This window comes from Micromys minutus, assembly GCF_963924665.1.
Source record: "Micromys minutus genome assembly, chromosome: 25".
In the NCBI taxonomy this organism is placed as follows: Eukaryota; Metazoa; Chordata; class Mammalia; order Rodentia; family Muridae; genus Micromys; species Micromys minutus.
This window is the reverse complement of record NC_137960.1, coordinates 575,537-583,975: the sequence shown is the minus strand read 5'-3', so window position 1 is coordinate 583,975 and position 8,439 is coordinate 575,537. Positions and strand designations below refer to the sequence as shown.

Genomic DNA, 8,439 nt, shown 5'->3' with positions numbered 1-8,439 from the left:
AGAAACAGTTACAATCACATTGAACTTTTCTACCTTGGGCTATCTTCCTTATTGACATCTGAGAGCTATGGAAGAATTGCTTTAACAATTTACAGAAGTGTCACATATTCAGGAATGTAACATGTTAACTTTTTTCATTCACTAGTTTTCTCACATGGTCCCTTATTATGTGTATATGAATTTTACAAACTAGTTTATTTTCAGTAAGGTGCCCTTGCTACCTTGTTATAATGAAAGCTTTGCTTTTCCAAACTAAGTTAGATTGTAAGGTTGTATTAGAATTTCTATAAAATATTGATCTTTCCTCATCCAAATTTTGGAAACTCACTCCAGGATGTCTTGTGCATGTAGCTCTCCAAGCTGATCAGTAATGTCTGGTAGTTCTTGTGCACAATTGCAGATTTTTAAACTTTATTATGTCTCTAGAGAACAATTGTGTGAGCTGTCTTCTTGCAGAGAGGGAATGGACTTGGAAATGTACTTCCTTTTGAAATGAAAGTTTGGAGTTAGACCAAGTTACTTCATTTACTTTGACCCTATGTCACATGAGACATGGAGTCACTAAAATTTCCACACAGCAGGTGAAAGATTTTGTGAGCTTGTGGTTTGGTTGTTCCCAGCTCAGTGATTTTTAGTCCTTATTAGAACTGTTAATCTCCCATAGATCTGATTAGAGATGGTGGTGACTTATGGTAATGACTTAGCCATTGCAAAAGGGGCAGCTGCTAGTCTGAATATCATAGATAGAGGGCTATTATGCAGCAAAACTGTGTATTTATGACACACACACACATAAGTATGTGTATTGCATATATAATAACAAAGTAATATATAAATTACAATAGAAAAAATAATGTAGGAATTTATACATTTGGCCATCATTGTTTATTCTAACAGCTAATATCAAAAGATTATAATTTATTAGTTAGACCAATGGAGGAAATCTAAATACAGAAATATTTCTTCTATTTGAAGTTTAGAGTTTGTGCTAAGGAATCGTCAGATACAGATGAGTGTTGAGTGTGGCCAAGTCGCAGCTGTTGCTACAGAAAAATCGTTTCTCTCTATTCAAATGTCCATTTCCTTTCTATGGAAAGAAACTGCTTCGGTTTATCACAAACAAAACTCAGGACTTCTTGAAAGTCACCAATACAAATGAAATTATAGGATTCTACCAAAAGCTTCCTGCATATTTGATGGGTTGCATTGTGTAAAGGTTTCTCAAATTTGAAGCATTATTAAGTTGTTGGTGGGTGATACTTTTTCTTTTTATGAAGAAAAATGAAGTTGAGGGACAAAAGGGGGTATAATATATATTTTTAATTACGATTTTTTTTAGTTGCTGGAGAACAACCTGAGCTCTACTACTAAGCAATATCTCTACAACTATTCACAGTTTGGTTTCATTTACTTGGTTTGTGTGTGTGTGTGTGTGTGTGTGTGTGTAATATGTAGGTGTTTTGTCTGCATGTGTGTAGCTGTATTCTATGTATGTGCCTGGGATCGCTGGAGCACAGAAAGTGTTTCAGAACTCCTGGAACTGGAGTTATAGAAGCTTGTGAGATGTCATGTGCATGATGGAAATCTCAGTTGAATTTTCTGGATAAACAGTGCTCCTAAACTCCAGACATCTCTCCCGTCCCCGCTATTAATATTTCAAGCAATGGTTTGATAGTAATGAAAACAAACATACCTTTGTAAAGAAAATAGATCTAACTTTTAATTTTGCTGTCTAAGTTTATATTATAATGTGTCTCTGGAAAATTATCAACTAGCATTTGAATTTTCACTTTTTTTCTAAATTTTCCTGCCATTTGTTTTTAAGGTAAAGCTATCATATAGCCACTGTTGACTTACACCCAGGAAAGACTTTTGGGCAGAGAAACAGTGATTACACAGAGGAAGATTTAATGTGGAGAAAATATTCTCATGTTTAGTACAGAGTTTCTGGAGATATTCCAACTATTTCCCAGATAAGAGTGAGTTCATAACTTACAGTTTGATTTTCACTGTAAGAAATTAAGCAAGCGTTCATTAATATGCATGTCATAATGCAGAGGTGTGTGAAAACCCACCAAGTTATTTGTGTGTGTGTGTGTGTGTGTGTGTGTGTGTGTGTGTGAAAACCCACCAGGTTATTCATGTGTATGTATGTGTAAATCATTTTCTTAGAAATCATTTCTATGAAAATATCCAATTTTTAGGTCAGTAACCTGTCCTCCTCTTCATGAATTTCAGAGACATTTTCTGTCTAATGCTGTCTCTCTTGTGTCGCTCTTTTATATCTCTTCTGCAAGGAACAAACAAAGTCCTATCTCCTGACAGGTTATTGGGTTTTGATTACAAGAAAATTTGTTTTTAAGGCCAAACAATTCCATTGCTCAGAAGTCTGTATGGAGAGAACTACCGGTTCACACTGTCATGGGCAGCCAACCCACTGTCTAATAAAAAAAAAAGCCTATTAATAAATTAGTTGTTTTGAGCTTCTGTTTTCATGGGCACATTTAAAAGCCACCTTGTCTCTTGTTTCCAGTGTTGGAATAATAATTTAATCTTTCTGGAATACTTTAGATTTATTGATCCCTTTAAAAGCTTATGCTGTGTGATAGAAAGCAGGAACCATAGCCATCAATCAAGTTTGCCACAAAATCTGTCTATTTTACATTTTGTTTTTAGTCTTTTTTCCTTGAGTTTAATAAGACGATAAACCAAATAATTATTGTAGTAGGTTTTTACATTGATTAATTTAAATTTTTATCATATTTTCCAAATTAAATAGTTGTCAATATGCTAACAGCCTAAAACTTTAATAACTCTGTGTGTTTTTTTACCACACAGATTTATGCAAGTGTTCTCAAGGGTAGATCTGACATTTTGTAGTTAATCTGTTCAATTCTAGTTTTTTTATATTTTGTATTTTCATACAACAAATCAGAACCATAAATAAGAACTGAGATTTGAGTTCCAATATGTAGCATTTTTTATTCACACAAGTTACACTTAAAGTCTATTAATATTTACAAAAGGCATGAAGAAAAAGGCCATCATCACACAATTACATCAAGCATTTATCCATCTCAATGTTGCTCTCCTTTACTCACAAGGGAGTGTTTGAAGTGAGTCAGTATGTCAAAGACTATAAAGGATCCTTGCTGAATTTGCTGAGAAGTTACCTTGAAGAGTCCTGCATTTCTGCCTGTTGGTCAGAAGAGGGCAGGATAGGACAGGAAATACTACCCCATTACCCCAATCACTGTCAGTTCTTCAGCACTATTGTTAGTTCATTCATTCATTCACTCACTCACTCACTCACTCACTCATTCATTCATTCATTCATTCATTCATTTACTGAAAACTTTTCCTTCTGAATCTTGTTGGTACCTCCCTTGGGACGATTTATTTCCCTTAATAATCTACACGACCTCATTTAATGTCAAACCTTAAGTACTGTTATAAAATCCTCCTTGCCATAGTAAAACTAGGTTTTTCTAAGAACTCACCTATCCAAACTGAGCTTTCACAGAAGGTTACTTGTTAATACCACTCTGAATTACCCTCTTAGCTTGTGCTAGGGGAACTATGAACAATGTTCTTGTCCCTTAACTTTGCAGGGTCAAAAGAGACTAAGGAAGGTGTTAGTCAGCCAGGGGCAGGGACATAGGTCTGCTGACTCCTTCCAGGGCTACAGGCCCTTCTGCTTAGGGAGCATACTAAACGAAAAAAAAAAAAACAGCGTTTTACCTTGTTCCGGACCCTGCATGCTGCAATAGCAGGTAGAATGTGCCAACTGTGCAATAAGGACATGACTGTTATGGAGTGGTTAATTTTTGTCTACTTGACACAGATTAGAATCATCTGGGAAGAGAATATCTCAACTGTAAAATTGTTTTTAACATATTTTACAGTAGGAACGCATTTGGGACATTTATTGATTAATGATTAATATGGGAGAGCCTAACTACTGTGGGCCGTACCATCCCTGGAAAAATGATCTTGGGTTATATAAAAAGACAAGCTTAGGGAGCTGTGGAAAGCAAGCCACTAAACAACATTTCTCTATTATAGCCTTTTTAGTTCCTGCTTCTAGGTTCCTGTCTTGAGTCCCTGCTTTGGCTTCTGTCAGTGATGGACTATAACATATAAGCTAAATAAATGCTTCATCATGATCCCTAAGTTGATTTTAGTATTATTTTATCAAAATAAAAAAAACTGAACTAATACATGGGGTAACTGACAACTTTCTGATTGAGGAAATTTCACATCAGGTACTATAGTCAAATACCCATAGTTTGGGAGTTCATAGACAATCTACTATTGTTTTTAATAAATGGCCATGATGTTAAATTGCTTTATATTTTGTTCATACCTGTAGACCTGGGCTGCTCTCAACCTTGTTCAGAGAAGCAGGTTTTTGGGTATTTTGGTTTTTGTTTGTTTGTTTGTTTTGTTTATCCCCTGTGGGTAGCAGGCAGTGGAGAAATGAATAACTTTTAAAAGTATAGAGAAGAGACTGAGCCATAAATAGGACATATATATTGATCTCACCTCAAGCTTAGTGGGACATCAGGGGATAGGAAGCAGGAAATATATAAGAGTCAGAAAACAGGGAGGGATGCCATGACATGCTGTCTTCTAGACATAACATGGCCACTATACTTGTGAAATCACAGTAGCTATGATTACTACACTGGAGCTACACAGATGAGCCCAGCCAAAAACTTACCATAAATGGAAAATGTCTGCTTCTCTCCATCATGGCCTTTGATCACTATGTGGCCATCTGCCAGCCTCTGTGTTATACAGTTATCATGCACTCCCATCTGTGACAACAGATGGCAGCTGTATCCTGGATAACTGGTTTCAGTAACTCCTTGGTGCAGACAGTGTTGACTTCTTTGTTACCACGTTGTGGCCAATACCAGGTAGAGAATTTCTTCTGTGAGGTACCTGCCATGCTTCAGTTATCATGTGTTGATACCTGGGTCAATGAGGTAGAGATGTATGCTGTAGTGGTTGTCATATATGTTATCTTCCTTGGGCTAATTCTTTTCTCTTACATCAATATTGTCAGAGCAGTCATAAAGGTACATTTTATCTGAATGTTAAAAGAAGGCATTTAACACATGGGTCTCATCTTCTGGCAGTCATCATGTTCTATGGCTCTGCCATCAGTGGATATGCATACATGGCACCCAAGAGCAGCTCAGCCAAACTGAAGGACAAGCTTTTGTCTCTCTTCTATGGATTAATAACCCCAATGCTGAACTCTCTTATCTATACCTTGAGGAACAAGGATGCCAAGGCATTAATGAATATGGTATTTGGAAGAGAGCAAGAGCATGGGTGGAACTTGGTTTAGGTAAAAGCAGATCTTATCACATTTCAGTCCTTGATTCCAAAGCAGGATTGCTTAGAGCCCTCATTTCTCCAGCCAGAGAATCAGAGTCTGATTTTGACTACTTGTTATTGATTATCTTGTCCCTTGATCTCACACAGCTGTCTCGTTGCTCTAGCTAAAACTTCAAGTACTACACTGAATAGGTATGGAGATAGTGGATGTGCTTGTCTTGATCCTGATTTTAGTGGAATTGTTTTGAGTCTCTCTCAATTTAGATTGTTGTTACCTATGGGCTTGGGGCATATTGATTTTATTATTTTGAAGTATGTTATTTGTATCCTGATCTATCCGGGACTTTTATCATAAAAAGATATTGGATTTTTGTCAAAGAGCTTTTCTTCATCTAATGAGACGATTCTGTGGGCTTTATATTTTATCTGTTTACATAATGGATTATATTAATTAGTTGATTTATGTATGTTGAACCATGTCTGCATCTCTGGGATGAAGCCAACTTGATAACAGTTGATAATTCTGATGTGTTCTTGAATAGAGTTTGCAACTATTTTGCTGAGAACTTTCTTATTCATTCATAAGGGATATTAGTCTGTAATTTCCTCATTTTGAAGAGTCTTTGTGTAAATCTAGCAGTAGTATAATAATGGGTTAAGAAAAATAATTAAAAAATGTTTCTTCTATTTCCATTTTGTGCAGTAATTTAATGAATATTGGCATTAGTTTTTTGAAGGTATCTGCTGTAATGTGCATTTTTGTTCTTAATTGTATTCATTAGAATCTTCTCTTTACATTTTTGGTTAATTTGGCTAAAAGTTCATCAATCTTGTTGGTTTTCTCAGAGAACTAATTCTTGCTTCATTGAATCCTTAAATTTATTTCCGTTTTATTTTTATTTCATTGATTCCAGCCCTGTGTTTCCTTGTTTGTTGTTGTTTACTATTTGGGTATTAGTGCTTTTCTAGAGATCTCAAGCATGTCATAAGTTGTAGATTCTCCTGTATTTTGATGTTTATTCCACTTCCCCAAGAAGGGCTGCCTACTAAGGTGACTTCATTAGAACCTTCTTCCCATTTTAATTAGTAAAATAAAGGTGAGCCTGGTCAAGGGAAGAGAAGATGGAGAAGGGACAGAAGGAGATCAAGCTGGAGCTGGAGAAGGATGAGCTGGATCCAGGTGGACTTAATTGGTGATAGGTAGTTATGCATATTTTATGGATTTTATAGGTCTTTTATCTTTGTCCATTGGATGTTATCTTATTGAATAGAGGGTTTGTGGATTGAAAATTGAATATATAAACCTGTATAAAAAGCTACCAGGCCTTCAAGTCATGTTTGTGTTAAGCGTTGGGGTAAAGAAGCATGTTGGGGTGGTAATTCCACCCAGGAGGGAGGCAGTATAGCAGGCCAGAGAACTTCCAGAGAGACAAACCATGCACAAAGTATGTGTGCTGGCTCCATACTAGAAGTAGCGCCTGAGGAGTGAGACTTTGGGGCCAATAAAGAGATAAGCAATCCATTTTTTAATATTTACTGCAACAATAAGTTTATCAACATGCAATTTCTTCAGGGTTTTTTGCTTGTTTGTTTTGTTGTCTGCTTTGTGCAGGTACTGTCTAATTAACAGGCAAAGTGATAAATCAGAGAACTATTTGACAGAATGAGTCAAAAATAAGATCCACCAACTCTTCTGAGAACAGACAGGAAAGAAGCTACTTAAGAGCAGTGAGAGAGAAAGGTAGCGGTGGTATGGTGTTTGTATGTATGACAGTATTACTGGGACACTTTCACAGAGGCAGGTTGCAGAGAGAATAAGCTAAACACAGGAAGACAGAGAAAGCCAGAGAATGAGACAGAAGATGAGAACATATTGACAAAGTTAGTATGAAACCAAGAAGAGGAATTAAGTCAGAAGTTGAGAGAATCTGGATTGAATCAGTCACCTTGGAAGATAAGATTTCATGGAGGCTAGAAACTGTGAGAACGGAGAATAAAATGCTCTGGGCTCAGCCCAAGTAATTTTTCCACACAGCTTGGGTACACTGCTCACCTTATCTCATCATCTGAGGAAATAAAAGTATAATTTGCATCTTCTATTTCATCTTACACTTCAAGATAAGAGACAGACATAAAGGGAAGCCATATCAGGAACTCAGATCTGGAACCTATAGACTGGAACTAAAACAAACCCCAGAAGCATGTTGCTTGCTGGCTTCCTTCTAGACTCATATTCAGGTATATTTCTTATAAATCAGGCTCATCTGCCTTTGAATGGTACCAACTATGTGCTCTTGGTCTTCCATCATAAAATCTGCCCATGAGCCAATATGACAGAGGTAACTTCTCTACTTAGGTTCCTTCTTCCCAGGTTTCTCTAGTTTGCTTAAAATTGACAAAAATTAACTAGCAAAAATATTATCCAGAATAAATAAAATTTAGGACAGAAACTATTCCTTAATAGTTTTGACACACACACACACACACACACACACACACACACACACACACATATATATATATATATATATATAGTTGATTATACCAAATGTCATCAAGGGACTATAGATGCACCTCAGCACTTAAGAGTGTATACTGCTCTCACATAGGACTTGAGTTTTGTTCACATTGTTCTCAGTGCACACATTGGACAATTCCAGTTCTAAACCAATAACTCTTTTGACTTCTGTACACATGTGCACATAAACACACAAATGCATTAATAAGGTAAAATAAGTATTTTAAATGGATAAATCAAAAACTGGAGAAACAATCCCAAAGACACAGTGAATGTCAACTATTCATATGTGAGCCCTCTATTTTTGGTCTGCTGATCTATTCTGCTTTTTGAATACTGAATATCAATTCCTAGGTCTTTTAGAAATTTTAAATCAGAAGTGAAATTTTTTTATTTTGTTTGAAATGTGCTTATCTATTAGGATCTTGGTATGGTTAATAATGTTGGCTGTGTAACAATATCTGGCATCTTGATATCAGATGGAAATATTCAATATTAGGTAATCTCTATTGTAAATGTAAATAAAGATACCAGCACATTAGCAATCTCACTATAAAAAGGAAAGTGCTGGA

The 8,439-nt window shown here is 36.0% G+C and overlaps 1 pseudogene across 1 annotated transcript; it reads left to right on the top strand.

Annotated features, from left to right (window-relative positions):
- The first annotated feature begins 676 nt into the window (after window positions 1–676).
- On the top strand, window positions 677–5,359 carry LOC308436703 (putative olfactory receptor 2B8; annotated as a pseudogene). The gene is made up of 2 exons: window positions 677–692; window positions 4,702–5,359. The product of its transcript is annotated as a putative olfactory receptor 2B8 (transcript).
- Window positions 5,360–8,439: the final 3,080 nt, after the last annotated feature.